Genomic DNA, 17,401 nt, shown 5'->3' on the forward strand with positions numbered 1-17,401 from the left:
AATTATGCCCCACTGCCCAGCAGCCAGACTGGCAAATAATTACACAGGTCATTTGAAAATACTCTGAGTGACAATTTTATTAGCTTTATATTAAGGAAACCACAGGCACTATTTTCAGAGATTCAGAGATGCAGTAAAGGAAGAACTGAATAGTGATAAAAGGTAAAAATATTTATGAAGGAAAATAAAAGTTCTCCTTGCATCTAGATTCATCCCAAAGGCTACACAGTCTAGAACATAGCAAATGCTTTGTGAATGAGTATTCATCTAATACCAGTAAATAGATGAAAACATGAGAGAAATTAGAGAAAAGGTGAAAATAGGCCCTTTTTCCAGACTTCTCTGAAAAAGGCTATTCATTCCACTGCGGCAAATAATTTGAATATTATTCATACATCAACACTAGAGAGAAATATAAATAGCAAAGCGATTCATTTACACACCACCACATTCCTGGTGCAGCCTTCTAGAGCCTCAGTGTGTTTGGATTTGGCCTGAGGTCTCCCGAATCCAAACTCCCAAGGAACTTGAGGGAAATCAAAGTCTTTAAGCCAAACTGGAGAGACCCAGGCTGTCTGCTGCAAGCTAATAACAATAGGATCTCTGTGTCCACACCTGTTACAGTGGGAAGGGGAGGTGCGACTCTACTAATCCAGATTTAACCAGAGGATCAGTTCTGGGAAAAATGTGTAGGGAGGAGGCAGGTTGGTAGTGCCAAGAGTTTCTGGAAACTCCCTCTTTCTCTGCGCGTTTTATGTGTGTGGGGAATCTGGATAAGGAAACACCCAACAGTTCCCAAAGTTAAAATGACACTGTAGTACAGGAGTGGAGCCTTACCTTTGGAGTAGATATGATACCTGAAATTGGAGAAAAAAAAATAATGATTAAAATAGATGTATACTGCCGGGAGCGAGCAGGTCATTTCAGTGTCAGAACCTACCAAGACCTCTTTTCCTGTCATTATCTCATGTACTTTCTTGCCAAAGGAAAATTTCATACTGTGGAGAGACAGGTTCTTCTGGTATAACTGATCCTTTTGAATCATGTAACTAAATTTTAAAGGCATGCTGTTGCCTTAAATGTTTGAGAATCCTAAGATGCTAAAGTTAGAAGGACTTTCATGTTCAACAAATTTCAATCTAGCATTTCTCAGATGAGAAAATTAAAGCCTAAAGAGATGAAGTAACTTCCAGAATCACAGAACAAATTAGTGGCACAACCAGGATGAGGGCCACAATTTTGATTTCCACTCCCATACCACATGGCCACTGCCCCATGCTTGTGGCCTCAGTGTAATGATATTACACTTCCTCAGACCATCAGCCAATAAATTTTATTTTACCCCAATACTGCTTAATTCCTTTGCATTCTTTTATTCAACACCTATTTACTGAGCACTTTCTAGATGTCAAGGTTCTAAATCCAGATGAGAAAGGAATTAGCAAGATACATCCTCATCTTCATAGATTTGGGGGATACAGACAAGGAGCAAGAAAGAAGATAGGTTCATGTCATGATAAATGCTATGAAGACAATATAATAATGTGGCAAAGGGTGTCTAGGATTGGAAGAGGCTACTTTATAGAGAGTAGTCAAAAAGGCTAATCTGAGCAGGTGACATTTCAGTTAAAACTTGAAATATGAGTAGGAGTTGGTCAATCAAAGATCTAGGTGAAAAGCATTTCAAGCAGGGAAAAAAAATAAGTGCAAAATCCCTGAGGCAGGAGTTCCAATTCCAGGTAAGATGATGTAAGAACATTCTTTCCCAGTAAATGAGCCTAGAAAGCCTGAAGTTTTCTTATCTTTAACCACAAAAGGCAAATTGGAGAAGACCAGAATTTGAAGTACCACCAAATCAACTGTGAATTTCCCCTTTCCTCCCTGGTATCCCCAACCTAGTTTCTAAACATCCTGATATCCAGAGCTTGGTGGTAGGCAGAGAAAGAAAGGTCCAGTAGAAGCCTTCTACCTCTGGGCTAATGCTAAGGGAAAATGGAAAATTTCTTGGGGGGGTAGGAGTTGTTCTTTTCTCTGTTCTCTCATGCAGCAGCCCTCAGGCAATCACATGGTACCAACGATAGCAATAGTAACAGTAGCCAGGGCCTACAGGTGTCTACATTCTGAAGAAGGGAGCCTTTCTGTCTCATCAGAGCGACTTGGATCCTAAGGAGGTGAGGAGAACACCTATTGCTTTTTTCTCTCTCCCTCTCCTCCCACCACTGATGCAGGCACAGTTGTAGGAAGTGCAAGGCTAACTGATGTACTTAAAGGCCTGAGGACTGAACAGGGAAACACCAGGGACCCAGAAAGTACGGAGAGATCATAGAAAGGGAGGAGTCAGAAAGAATTCTTTCATTAAAAAAGGAAATGCAAATGACTCAAACATACGAAAAGATGTTCCATCTTGCTCATAGAGAGAGAAATGTAAATTAAAAACATGCAGAGGTACCACTTCTTACCTATTAGATGATAAAAAGTCCAAAAGATTGACAACATATTCTGTGATGTTACTTTGGGGAAACAGATCCTTTCATTCCTTTATGGTGGGAAGGCAAAATGGTACAACCTCTGTGGAGGTTAACTGGCAATATCTACAAAATTTTCATGTTCTCTTTGACTCAGAAACTCCACTTCCAAATATTGATCCCAAAAATACACTTACAAAAATACGAGAAGTTCTGTGTATACTGTGCCAAGTACAAATTGCATTACTTGGAACAGAAAGACTGGATACAACTTAAATGTTTATCAGTAGGAAGGTGGCTGGATAAATAATAGTACATGCTCGCAATGGAGTTCTCTAAGCTGTAAAAATGTTATGAAGTGATTTCCAAGGTATAACAAGTGAGAAAACAAGGCAGAGAAAAGTTACTTCAATAAGCTCCTGTTTAAATCCACATATGTTTATATATACATGATATGTATGGTATATACATATTATATATGTATATATATGCATATACATAAAAGAGATTACATATATTTAAAACAGAATGTTACCTATTGTGGAGAGAGTGAACAGGACAGAGGGAATAAGATGAGAAACTAGACTCTGAATATAATTTGTTTTCTAGATTTGACTTTTAACCACCTAAATGTTTACATGATTAACTAACAAAAATAAAAATAAATGCACTTCCCAAGAAATAAAAATAAAACAAAAACAGTATATTGAAAGAAATTATTTCACATGATTTTAAAACACAGTGATTTTAAAATATAGTACAGAAAAAGAACTGCAAAACTATCTTAAACTATGTTTAGTAATCATATTGTTAATAATATTGCTGTTATTATTCTGAAAGTATTATACTCATGGTAGAATAAAGCAAATAAGCAATTGTTGATGTTGTTAGGAACCAAGATTTTCAGATTAGGAGAAAATAAATACAAATACTATGAAAATCAAAGAAGTTATATAATACCGTGTAATAATAAATTTGTATTATTATGAACTCATAATGTCTTTTCTTTTCAAAATAGAAAACTAGCATTGCTGGGACTTCCTTAGTTGGCGCAGTGGTTAAGACTCTGTGCTCCCAATGCAAGGGGCTCAGTTTCGATCCCTGGTCAGGAAACTAGATCCCACATGCATGCCACAACTAAGGAGCCCGAGAGCTGCAACTAAGGAGCCCAGCTGCCGCAACTAAGACCAGGCACAACCAAAATAAATAAATAAATAAATAAATAATCTTTTAAAATATTGCCAAGATCTCTCCACTGAAATGTCATAAAAACAATAGTAAATCCAATAGAAATGAACACTGCTAATCTTCAGATCATGGCCTCTAAATACCATCTCCTGGGAGAAATGGTTGACTTGAGTTTGGAGCAGGAAATGTGAAAGACAAGCCTGGATATCTTGTCATAATAAAAAACAAGGAAACAAAAAAGTCTAGTGTTATGTCAAAAGGACTCAGGAGCCATAGTGAAAAAGCTCCCCTTGGCCAAATTTGGAATAATCTGAACATTAAATAGAATAACAACTATAATTAATTCAAACAAGTCAAATGTATTAACTTCATGAGTTCATTAACAAAGAAAAAAGCATTTTTGAAAGATGCTAGGGAACCAACTCACTATTCTGAATACTGGTGAATACAGAGAAAATCAAGCATTTCTTTTTGTTCTCAGAGTTTCCAAACAGTTGGTGAAGGAAACATTTTTCTTTAGAAAAAAAAAAATCCCAGTTGAATGAAGAAGTAATGATAGAATTAGTATGTGACCATTTTTGCAAACCCTGAATGAAATAATGGATCTAGTCAGTAATCATCAATGGCAGCTTATATGACCATAGAGAAAGACAACCCCTTGTTACGTGCCTCATGATGGAAATTCCCATCACCACCTGTGTTAGTTTTCTAGGGCTGCCAAAACAAAGAACCATAGCCTGGGTGGCCAAAACAAAAGAAATTCATTTTCTCACAGTTCTTGAGGTTAAAGGTGAAATCATGGTGTCAGTAGGGTTGATTCTTTCTAAGGTTTCTCACCTTGGCTTGTAGATGGTCCATCTTCTTAGGTTTTCCCTATGTAACTGTCTGTGTCCAAATTTCCTCTTCTTATAAGGACACCAGCCATACTGGATTAGGGCCCACCCTAATAATCTCATTTTTAACTAAATTACCTCTTTAAAGATCCTGTCTCCAAGAACAGTTCACATTCTGAGGTACTGGGGATTACGATATCAACATACGAATTTTGGGGAGACACAATTCAGCCCATAACAACATCCATGACATATTCTTGCCAAAAACTAGAGCCTGGATTAGATCAAGCCCCTAGAACTACCAGTTTATAGGGAATACGGGGGTGGGGGAGCAAAACATGTTAAACAATACAGTGGGAATGCAATCACCAAATTCAGAGTTGGAAAAACTCCAAACTCTTCAAAGTGACCTGCTTCTGCAACAAATAAACTGCAAGGACAAAAGAGAAGACGGAGAGAGGTACTCACAGATTATCAGAGACCTAAGAAATACATGAATCAAATGCTATCTATGTGCCTCATACGGATCCCAGTTAAATCAAGCAATTTTTTAAAAGACATATTTGTGAGACAATTGGGAAATTTGAACATTAACTGATTCTGAGATTTTTTACATTATTGAGGAATTTTTGTTTTTAGGTGTGATAATGTACTATGGTTATGTTTTTAAAACAGTCCTTGTCTTTTAGAGATAACATATTAAAATATTTATGTATGGGTGATATGGTGTCAGGGATCTACTTAAAAATAATCCAGTGGGGAAGGAGGCAGAGTATAGGTGAAAAAAGAGTGGCAATGAGTTAATGCTCATAACTGGGTAATGGGTACATTGGGCTTGCTTATACCACGCTCTCTACTTTGGGGTATGTTTGAAGTTGTCCATAATAAAAGCTTATAAATCAATAAATGAATGAACGAATGGGTGGTCATATCATGCATCCCACTGTGCAAGAGCAAAACAACTGAGATGAAAACAGGGAAGAGTACCATACTAAGGGAAGCAACTGGAAATAAAATGTGACTAACAGATAATAGCAACTAGCCTTTGTTGAGCAACAGCTAGATTCCAGGACAAGCACTAGGCAACATCATCCATCTATACATGTAGTCACAAATCTCTACTGCTTTTCATCTTTATGATGTTCCTGGAGCAGGAGAGAAACTGAGTCATTTTACAAATAGGCAATCCAAGATTCAAAGATACCTGAAACCATAAACTGGTAAGGACCTGAGACAAACCAGCACCCAAGACTTGGGTCTACAATGTGTTATCCCCTTTCCCTTACCCAACCCTGCCTTGGGGGTTCAAAAGGGAATGAAATAATGGCCAAAACTTGAGTCAAGAGGGAGCGGCCTCCATCTGGAAATACAACTTTTTCTTTCTTTGTTCTTAAGGAAATTAGTTTTAAGAGCTTTCTTTGTCCTCTGTTAGTACTCTTCTTTTTTTTTTTTTTTTAAAGCACTTTAAATGGTCCTCATCCAACAGAAATGCTTGCAGTCACATTTCTCCTGCAGGTTCACTTTTACAGTAATGAATACCAAGCTCTTTGTGCATCCCCATGATGATATATGAAAAGCTATGACACCAACTTGAAAATATAATGAAAACAGAGATATTGTGGAAAATACGTGTGCATTCTTAATCTTCTGCTATGAGTTCCTAGGTATTCTTCTCCGACAAAATAAAACTCTTCAGACATGACTCACATGCACACGGTATCTCAAATAAAATGGCATCCATCTTTTTCATTTTGGTTCTGTTTTTCATTTTCACTACTCTCTTTTTTAATAACGTAAGGGAAGTAGACTCCATTTTAGAAAGATTTCCATCAAGACAGATAACAATGAAAAGATCAGCCCATGAAGCTGAAATCTGGCTCACCTGTGAGTCTATACAACCAGGCATTACTCAAGCTACTAGAAAAGCAGCTTCTCTCTCCCCCAAGATTTTTATCTCCCTCATGTATGTTAGGGAAAGAGTTAAGGTGGAGGTGGACATTAATGATTTGTCCCTTCCAGAATCATCTGCTTGACTGCTCCTTCAGGCTGCTTGTTTGGCCACTTCTCTCTCTCTCTCTGCAAATGTGATGGAAGGGGTCTGGGGAGAGAGGGCCCTTACTTCCCTTTATGAATCTGCCTTGAGCACAAAGGATTGGGAGTAGAGGGGTGCAGAGGGGCCTTTTGGTCTGGCCTCCCATTCATGAAAGAACTAAAGTTTTCCTTTAAAGATTTTTATAAACGGGGTTATAAATAAAGATAGAAAGATAGGCTGACAGGACTGGAAGATATTGATGTTTGCCTTGCCTTTCAGCTTTAGGCTTGTATCCTATCCCTGAGCTACAGTGCCTAGAGTACGCAATTTGTATACCATGTAATTACCCCATGCAGAGCACAGTTTAATGGCTTGTATTTTTCATGTGTGTGTTTGCAAAGGATTAATTTGTGATACGTAGATATTTAAAGCATATCAATATTTTGCAATCATATTTTGTAATTTCCTTATTTTTTTAATACACTGGTAGCCTCAAAAAATGGAAGTGGATCTGGCTTCTTTCAAAGTCTGAAAGGCCTTAAGAGGGACTTCCCTGGCAGTCCAGTGGTTAAGACTCAGGGCTTCTAATGCAGGGGCCACAGGTTCGATCCCTGGTCGGGCAACTAAGATTCCACATGCCATGTGGTGTGGCCAAGTTAAAAAAAATAATAATAATAATAATAAAGGGCCTTGAGAAGAGGAAGAAGGGAAGATATGGTAATAATAGGCACAACAGTGAAGACATACTGAGCATTTTTATGGGCCAAGTGCTGCTGGGTATCCTAATTTAACTCACATTAATTAGCACATTAATTAATTAATCCTCACCTAAGAGGTAGATATTATCTCCCTTTTACAGATAAGGAAACTGAGGTACAGCTGATAAGAAGCTGTGTACTAAACTTTACTGAACGGCTGGAAGAAGCCAAAGCGAATTACAAAATATGAGGGAAATACTATAAAACTAAATATTAAGTATAACATTTCGGGCTTAAAAGGAAAAGCACCCAAGAGGTTAAACCCTTCATAAAGGGAATTTCCTTCCTGGAATCCCCCCAGATCCTAACCTTGTTTCTAGACCCTCATATTCTCATATGAGAGTACCACCCTCCTCTCTATTAATCTCTGGAAAATTCCACCCTTCTTCACAAGGACTGTTTTTGCCCCAGGGCCATACCTCTTCCCAACCACAGGATGTGTTTCCCCTAGGGAAAATATCTCAAATTCTGAGTTACTCACTCTAGCATAACACTCAGAAATTTGTTGAGGAGGTGGGTAGTAGGGGAGGGGGTTGTTGGTACTCCAGGTGTCCAGTCCTCCTTGGTGTCTCTCTGACATGATGGGTGACAAAGATCTTCTATCTTGGCCTGTCAATCACTGCTGGACCAACTTGTATCTTCCAAAGCTTAATATTAATCATCAGAAGCAGTTAAATCTAAACCAACCCACAGGGATATAAAGACTCATACCTAAATGCTTCATAATTTGCAAATGTATCTTTCTCAACACTGGAGTTAGTGCTCTGGTACTATGGTTCCTTTATTATTTGCCTCACTGTCCCCCCTCCTCTCAATAGAGTTCCCTTGGGCAAACTATCTTCTTCTCCATAACAGAGGAGGGTGGATGGGAGGTGCGTGGGCAAGGGTAAGAAGACTTAGATCTTTCAACTCCACTGCAATGTAAATAAGGTCATCTGAGACTTTAAAAAAACAAAAAACAAAAAACATACTTCCTCTATATTCTGTCATCAATAAAAGACTGTGGTTGGTATCATTCGGTCACATTTTACCCCAGCACCAGAAGTATTTATTGAGAGTTGCCTGAGGCCCTTGTTGTTAATAAATGCTGTATAACTACTTTCTTTGAGGCAAGTACCAGGGTCTGGCCCTTACCCAGCTAAGTAGTAAGAAATCTCATGTTAATGTTTTATTATGGTAAACATTACTTGGGGCTGGCCACAAGCAAAGGGATAAATTGGTACTATAAACAATTCAAGGGCAGTTTTTAGAAGGAAAGCAATACCCAGCATAAGAAGCTTTCCAAAGCACTTTTACACCTATTACATTGTTTCAGTCCTGAGATAACCAGAAAGGTCCTTAGATTTGGCATTATTACCTGCATTCAATAGAACAGGAAATTTAGAGTTTGGGCAAGGTCACCCAGCTAATTAATCAAAGTGCAAACTTGCTTTCAGACAACCTAGTCCAACTCTCACCAAAGCACTGCTTGCCTTCTTTATATCTGTGAAGCATTTCACACGATTAAAACTCACTTAATCCTTGCGATGGTTAATTGCATGCATCAACTTGACTGGGCTACGGAATGCCCAGATAGCTGGTAAAACACTCCTTCTGGGTATGTCTCTGAGGGTGTTTCCAGAAGACGTTAGCATTTGAATTGGTGAACCCAGTAAAGCAGATGGCCCTCCAATCTGTTGAGAGCCTGAATAAAACAAAAAGGTGGAGGAAGTGTGAATTCACTCTCTCTCCCTGCGAGCTGGAACACCCATCTTCTCTTGCCCTCAACATTAGAACTCCTGGCTCTTGGGCTTTCAAACTCAGACTGGGACTTACACCATTGTCCTCCCTCAGCCACCTCCCTTAGTGGGTTCAGCATTGTGTTAATCAAGAATACAAGTCTGACATATATACACTACTATGTATAAAATAGATAACTAATGAGAACCTACTGTATAGCACAGGGAATTCTACTCTATGATCTGTGGTGACCTAAATGGGAAGGAAATCTAAAAAAGAGTGGATATATGTATATGTATAACTGATTCACTTTGCTGTACAGCAGAAACTAATGTAACACTGTAAAGCAACTATACCTCAATCAAAAATTAAATTAAATTAAATAATTAAATGGTAGATATGGGAAAAAAATTACAAGTCTGAGATCCTGGAATGATCTCTAAAACAAAAGTACTCAAATTGGAGGAAACAAAAATTCTTCATGGAAACTAGGAGCCAGCAATAATTCTAGTCATTATTATTGACATTAGGAATAACTTCTGAGAGTTATCATCAATCAACTAAAATAATTCATTGGGGAAAAAAATAATCTTTTCAACAAATTGTGCTGGGACAACTGGATATTTACATACAAAGAATGAAACTGGGCCCTACTTCATACCGTAGACAAAAATTAACTCAAAATGGATGAAGAACCTGAATCTAAGAGCTAAAACTACAAAACTCTTAGAAGAAAATATAAAGGTACATCTTTGTGACCTTGGAATAAGCAATGCTTTCCTAGGTACAGCACCAAAAGGACAAGTAACCAAAGAAAAAAACTGATAAATCGGACTTCATCAAAATTTTTAAATGTTGTGCTTCAAAGGACATTATCAAGAAAGTGAGGGACTTCTTCTGGTGGCTCAGTGGGTAAGACTTCGTGATCCCAATGTAGGGGGCCAGGGTTCAATCCTTTATTGGGGAACTAGATCCCACATGCATGCCACAACTAAAGAGTTCACATGCCACAACTAGGAGTCTGCATGCCACAATGAAGATCCCATGTGCTGCAACTAAGACTTGGCATAGGCAAAATAAATAAATAAATTTTTTTAAGTGAAAAGACAATGCACAAAATGGGAGAAAGTACTTGCAAGTCACATATCTAATAAGGGACTTAAATCTAGAACATATAAAGAAATGTTATCACAACAATAAAAAGACAAAAAATTCTGTTAAAATATAGGCAAAGGACTGGAATACATAATTCTTCAAAAAAGATACACAAATAGTAAATAAGCACATAAAGAGATGTTCAGCATCATTAGCCACCAGGCAAACACAAATCAAAACCACTATAAAGTACCACTTCACACATACTAGGATGGCTGTAATGAAGCGCTAAAGAGGACGTGAAGAAACTGGAACCATCATACACTGCTGTTAGGAAGCTAAAATGGTGCAGCCACTTTGGAAAACACCCTGGCATCTTCTCAAAGAGGTAAACATAGAAGTATCATATGACCCAGCAATTCTGCTCCTAGGTTTATACTCAAGAGAATTAACATATGTCCGCACCAAAGTTTATACACAGGGACCTCCCTGGTGGCACAGTGGTTAAGAATCCTCCTGCCAGTGCAGGGGACACAGGTTCGATCCCTGGTCTGGGAAGATCCCACATGCCGCCGAGCAACTAAGCCTGTGCGCCACAACTACTGAGCGTGCACTCTAGAGCCCATGAGCCACAACTACTGAGCCCATGAGCTACAACTACTGAAGCCATGGTGCCTAGAGCCCGTGCTCCTCAACAAGAGAAGCCACCACATTGAGAAGCCCAAACACTGCAGTGAATACTGTATACTCATACAAAAGAATAATATTCAGCCATGAAAGAGAAATGAAGCACTGATATATGCCACAAATGAATGAACCTTGAAAACATCATGCTCAGTATAAGAAGCCAGACACAAAAGGTCACATATTACATGATTCCATTTATATAAAATGTCCACAGTAGGCAAATCCACAGAGACAGAAAGTACATTAGTGGTTGCCAGGGCCTGGGAGGAGAGGGAGATGGTAAGTGACTGCTAACAAACACGGGTTTAATGATAATGTTCAGGAATTAGATAATAGGATGCTAAAAATCACTGAATTCACACTTTAAAAGACTAAATATTATGATATGTGAACTATATCTCAATTAAAAAACTAACCTCCAGCTTCTTACACGTGCTACATTAAGGAAAACAAATAAATCACTTAATTCGGGGCATCTAAGCCCATCATCAGGGAACCAAGTGAGAAAAGAACAATGCTCAGAAAATCACCAGGGAGGTCAGATTGGTTGTTACTCTAAAAGTTTTCTAGTAGCACTCCATGTATGTCTCTAGGAAATCTGCATCATCCCTTATACCATGACTAGCCCCAAAGTGAAGCTATGGCCTTAGGACCAAACTGGTCTCATTTCTCATTAACCTCTATCTTGCCATCTTTCAGGTGTTCCCTCTGCAGTATCAGAAACAAGGAAGGTCAAGTTTATGATTCTTTCTCAGATAACTAAACTCAATTCTTATTTATAAATAAATAAATTCAATTCGTTCAACACATTTTATTGAGTACCTGGAAAGCACCAGACACTTGCTAGACCCAGGGAATCAGCTGTGATCAGGATGAATGCTCCCCTACCTTGATGAAATTTATATTCTAATATGAAAAATGGATAATAAAAAGTATGCTGCTTCTCATCAATGGCTCTCCCACCCCCAATCTATTCAATGGCCTTTTCTGACCTGCTTCTGGAGAGGTAGGGTTCGCCTCTGTGAATGGTATAAACCAGGCTCCCTTTTACTAGCAGGAAGTCAGGCAGCAGGAAGAGAGAGATCAGGGTATTTCTTCTCCCTATCTCAGCCCCACAGTTCTGGCAGCAGATCTCAACTACTACATCTCCTGTAGGACAGACTTCCTCTATAGCACCAGATCTCACTGCAAGTTCTACTTTCTTCCTTGTCTTTTCATCCTGAAGCATGTGTGATAGATTATCTGAAAAGACAGCTAGTAATGATTCATTTCAACCCGGTATGTTCATGCTTAAAAGGTAGTATCTAGTTCACCTCCCCTTGAATCTGGACTTGCCTAGTGACTTGCTTTGACCAGAACAATGTGGCAAATGTGATGCTCTGTCAGTTCTGGGACAAGCCCTTAAGAGGCTCAGCAGCTTCCACTTTGACTTTCCCAGGACCCTGCCACCTAATAAGCGCTCAGGCTAAATTATTAAATAGAGAGAGATCACATGGAGAGAAAGAGAGACAAGACTAGCCCACCACTCACCAGTCCAGCCACCCCAGCACAGAGGCACCAGATATATGAATGTACCCATCTTAGATTCTCACTCAGTTCCAGTTGAATTTCCCTAGCCAGCTCTACCGAGTACAGAGTGAAGATGAGGCATTTCTACCAAGCCCTGCTCAAATTGAATAATTGTAAGCAAATAAATGGTGGCTGTTTTCTTTTTTAAATCACTAAGGCTGTTTTCTTTTTTAAGTCACTGGGCAGTTTGTTACACAGCAACAGCAGCAATAGATAACTGAAACTGATATCAATGGGTCCTCACTGCTGCTAGTCCCAGATGCCTCAATATCCTTATTAATACCCTTAACCCCGACATTGGCTCCATGAATGGTCCATTGGCTTCATTCTCTTCAATTAAACCCCTTTGTGTTCTGTTTTGAGTTCTGAGACCCTGCCCAACACAACAAGTAAGTAAGTAAATAAATAAATAAATAAATAAAGACAATCACAGATTCTTGTTGGTACCAGGATGAAAATAAGCAGGCTGCTATGATAGGGAATGACAGAACCAACTTCAGGCAGGGTGTTTAAAGAAGGCCTTTCTGACTAACTCTGCTTAAGCCAGCTAACATCTACAGCAAACAGGCTGAAGGAAATGCTATGCTAGTGGAAGCAAGGTTGGTAGCAAACTCAGCTGAGGAATCTACTTCAGGTTCAAGTCACTTTTTCTGGTGTCTCTGCCCTGGGTCACAGAGCTACAGCTTGTAACTGCTTTCATATCTCTGCATATATCACTCATTTCATTCGTCCCGTTAGGCTGAATAATTGAAGTAGCAGAAAAACAAACAAAAAGAATGGGAATAGCTCCTTCCCTGCCATGCTTGCCTCCCATCTCCCAATATACCTGAAAGTACAATTTTGAGGGGTATGAGCCTTACTGCCCAAGAAGAACCAGGACTAAAAAATGGGAGGGATTTAAAAGAGACTTTTATATAAGGTATGAAAGCATTTTTTCCCCCACAGTTAGAAGTAATTTGAAATTAAGGCAACATTTTTATCAATGCAACTGGCAAGAATTCTAAAGCGCAACAGCATCTAGTGCTGGTGAGGATGTGACAAAATGGGGCTGCTTGGTGAGAGTAAGAACTGCTATCCTCCCTTTGGTATATAATTTGCCAACAGCCTTAAATAAAAAAAAAGCCTATAATATATCTATCTCTGGTCCCACTTTGAGAATCTTTTCTAAACAGCATAAGTAAAGATAGGTGTGCAAAGATCTATTTTATTGCAATATTTTTCACGGTGGCAAAAACAAAAAGTTGGAACAACCTGATTATCCATCAATAAGAAAATGGTTCAATAAATTGTGGTGTATTCATATTAAGGAATCACACCAGTATTGAAAAGAATAAGTTAGATCTCTATTTATTGAACTGGAAGGATATCCATATATATTACTAAGCAGGTATTGTAAAAAGCAAACATCATGTATAGTATCATCCTAAAGTAAAATTTACATATGTGCACAAATATTTATTTATATTTGTAGGAACATGGAGACAGTGTAGAAAAATACATATCATTCTTTTAACAGGATTACCACTGGGGGTGAAAATAAATGGAAAAGGATCAACTTTTTTTTACATATTTTTGGGTTGTTTCATTTGTTGAAATGAGTGTATATCACTTTCATTTTTAATTCTCCTGTCCCCACCCTTCTTTCCACCTCAGGCAACCAGCTCTAATGTATTGCACCTTAGATTAATTTTAACTGTTCTAGAATTTATTTAAATGGATTCATATTTTTTTGCATCTGGCTTCTTTTGTAATTGTTGGGCCTGTGAGATTCATCCAGGTTGTTGTATACATTGGTAGTTCATTCCTTTCATTGCTAAGTTGTAATCCATTCAAATGGTGTATCACAATTTGTCCATATCCTGCTGATGGACAATTAGGTTGGTTCTAGATTTTGGCTATTGTAAATAAATCTGCAGTGAACATTCTTGCACAAGAATTTTTTTTATTGAAGTACAATTGATTTACAATGTTGTGTTAATTTCTTCTGTATAGCAAAGTGATTCAGTTATACACATACATACCTCCTTTTCTATATTCTTTTCCATTATGGTTTATCAAAGGATATTGAATATAGTTCTCTGTTGCACAAGAATTTTGACATAGATTTCCATTTCTTTGGATAAATACCTAGGATTTTGAATTGCTGGGTCAGAGGGTAGATATATAAGGCTGTATGAACATACTTTATTTTTGGTAATAAAAAAACAATAAAAACATTTCCAATAAAAAATTTTGAAGAAAGAGAATGAATCTGTACTTCAAAAAGATAATAATCCTTGCTATCTTTTTCTCCACTCCCTCCCTTCCCAATAGGTGTTTGTGTCTGTCCGTTCTCAGGCTTCCCAGGCTAGATCAGTAACCACTACTTTTCAGGATGAGTCATCAAAGATGGGGAAATTCTAATGTTATACCTGCCCAACAGGAACTAGATTTAGATAACGCCCACCAAAAGCCTTAAGACTCAAACGATAATTCAAGAGAACTGCTAACACACAGGAAAATCAGCTTCCACAGACAGAAACTTCTTGCAAACAAAACAAAACAAAACTCATGACACTACTTTTCTATAACAAGGTGTCACCAGAATAGATACTTAGCATGAAAAAGAAGAAGAAATGAGTCAAATCAACACATTAAGAAAAAGAGTAGCAGAAGTAACTCTACTGCATGGGAGGGTTTATAAACAAATCGTGAACCAAATCTTGGTAACTTTCCAAACTTAAACTGAAAGTTCAAGATGCTATAAAAATCCAGTCAATACCATAAAGACCTATTTTTGGAAGGACTGGCTGGAATAAACATTTTTTTTTAAGTTGTAAAGAAAGTACTGCAAGGCTGTCAATGATAGATTTTAAGGGTACCTACTAAACCCATGGTCCACCACCACCCTTTTCCTCGGAATTGGCCTTGAGTCTTAACCCATAGGCGGGTCACATTATCAGTATTTCCTCCAGGATAGAGCTGTTTGGACCAGGGATGGACCTCTGACAGTTCAAGTTTGGATTCAAAGTGCCATGGGAAGCCAATGAAGTATTCTGTTCAAGTAGTAACACAATCTGATTTATGATTCGAAAAGATCTTGGAAGAATAAAATAGGAACCATCTGCAGTAGTTCAGATGAGAGATGATTATGGTTGACCTTGATAGTGGAGAAGGAGCAAAGCCCTAGAGAGCCCCTCATCATCTATAAGCCAGGGAGAGGAACAAAGGGTTTTTCTGAAGGAGTAGACATGTAGACCTAAAAGACTGTAGGGTCACAAAAGCTAAGAGAGAGGGAGTTTTTGAGAAGGAAAAAGTGATCAACTGTGGCTTGAGAAGTAATGACGAGGAGCCTGTTTGTGAAGACAGCCTTCTGTTAAAGGGAGCAGAGAAACAGGGCTGGAGCAGGAAGAAGATAAAGTGAAAAGGAAGTGATTATAGCATGCTTGTAGCCTCTTGCTGCACTGAAGATAGAAATCTAAAAGGCCATGTTCTTAACTTGATATACAAGTCCATCCATATTGTGACTCCTCACATCTGTCAGGGTCCCAGCAGCAGACACTGGCACACTCAAGAGTTTAACTGAAGAAGGCACAACAAAGGGACAATTTACAGCAGTGCAGACAGGGTGAGGAAACTCACATCATTTGGGGAAGCACCCAGGAGTTAGCTTCAGGGTGAAAACATTGCCACCCAAAAAGCCTTAAGTGAAAAAGGAAAGAAACTTAGAGCTGGAGCCATGGAAAGAGGGCCACCTGACACTAGCAGTGGCCACAGAGAGATTTGGCTACTGCCAGAACCGTGTTGCTAAAGCACCAAGGAAAGAGAAAGAAATATCTCTCCTTCATTTTCTGATCCACCCTCACAACATTGTCTGAACCGAACTGAAAGCCAGAAGCTTGATGGTGGACTCCACTGAGGTCAGGAGGGTGCAGAGCAAGGCAGAGAAATCCATGGAATATGGACTGAGCAGGCAATTCACCAGCACACCCTTGCTCACCTCCCCCATCTCATCTCTGACCACTCTCCCTGCCCCCACCCCCACCACTGGGCCTTCCTTAACATCTCAGGACGTGCTGAGTTGCATGCTACAGCCCCGGGCACAGGCTGTTCTTTCTATCTAGAATATCCTTCCCCTCTCCACCTCATTAGCTCAAAATTATCTTTCCACCTTCACTTTAAATGTCACTTTCCCAGAGAGGCCTTTCCTGTCCCTGTCCCTATCCCATCTGAAGCAAACACCACTGTTACATTCTCTCATAGCACCCCGTTCTTTTCTTCTACAGCATTCTTCATGGTGTGCAATGATAGATATATCAAGGCATTGTTTGTTTAACATCCATCTACTCTCTCAGACTAAACTTCATGAGAACAGGAATTTGTGTCTGTTTTCACAGTACAATTCTTGGCAATGGGGTAGACGCCCAAATATATATTTATTTAAAGACTTAGTGAACCTGTTCTAATACCCTCTCCACATCACCCATGATCTCTGGATACAAACAGTTTGGCAATGATAACAGATCTTATTTAATGCATCCTTGTTACATGTCAATCATTGTGCTAGAAATTTAATGTCTATCATCTCATTCACTGCCCACAACAACCCTATGAGTCAGGGACTCTTTTCAGCCCCATTTTCCCAGCAAGGGCGCCCAGGCACAAGAGTTCAAGGAATTTAGTCAAGGTCACACAGCTATGGGGTGTGAACAAAATCCCACTGATATCACAGCCAGTTCTCTGACCTTCCTCCCCCAGCCTCCTTATACTGCCTCATTAAATATCTCCCTATGGGTTTTTGCTTGTCTGTTTATAAGTCTATCTTTCATATTAGACTATAAGCCCCTTGGGTAACAATAGGTTTTAGTCATCTATTTAACCCACTGCACATTGCAGCTGTCCTATAAACACTGAATATCAACCTCTTTCCTACCAGAAAAGCATGCCTTGCATTGACTGACCTCTCCCCCCACCTCCAGTCTTTAGCCACATTCATTCTTTCTATTAAAGAACAGTGGTCTGTCAATCAGACTCTTTTGATGTCCACTGCAGTGACCTCTTCCTCTAGAGCACAAT

Source organism: Hippopotamus amphibius, chromosome 1 (genome assembly GCF_030028045.1).
Source record: "Hippopotamus amphibius kiboko isolate mHipAmp2 chromosome 1, mHipAmp2.hap2, whole genome shotgun sequence".
Classification (NCBI taxonomy): domain Eukaryota; kingdom Metazoa; phylum Chordata; class Mammalia; order Artiodactyla; family Hippopotamidae; genus Hippopotamus; species Hippopotamus amphibius.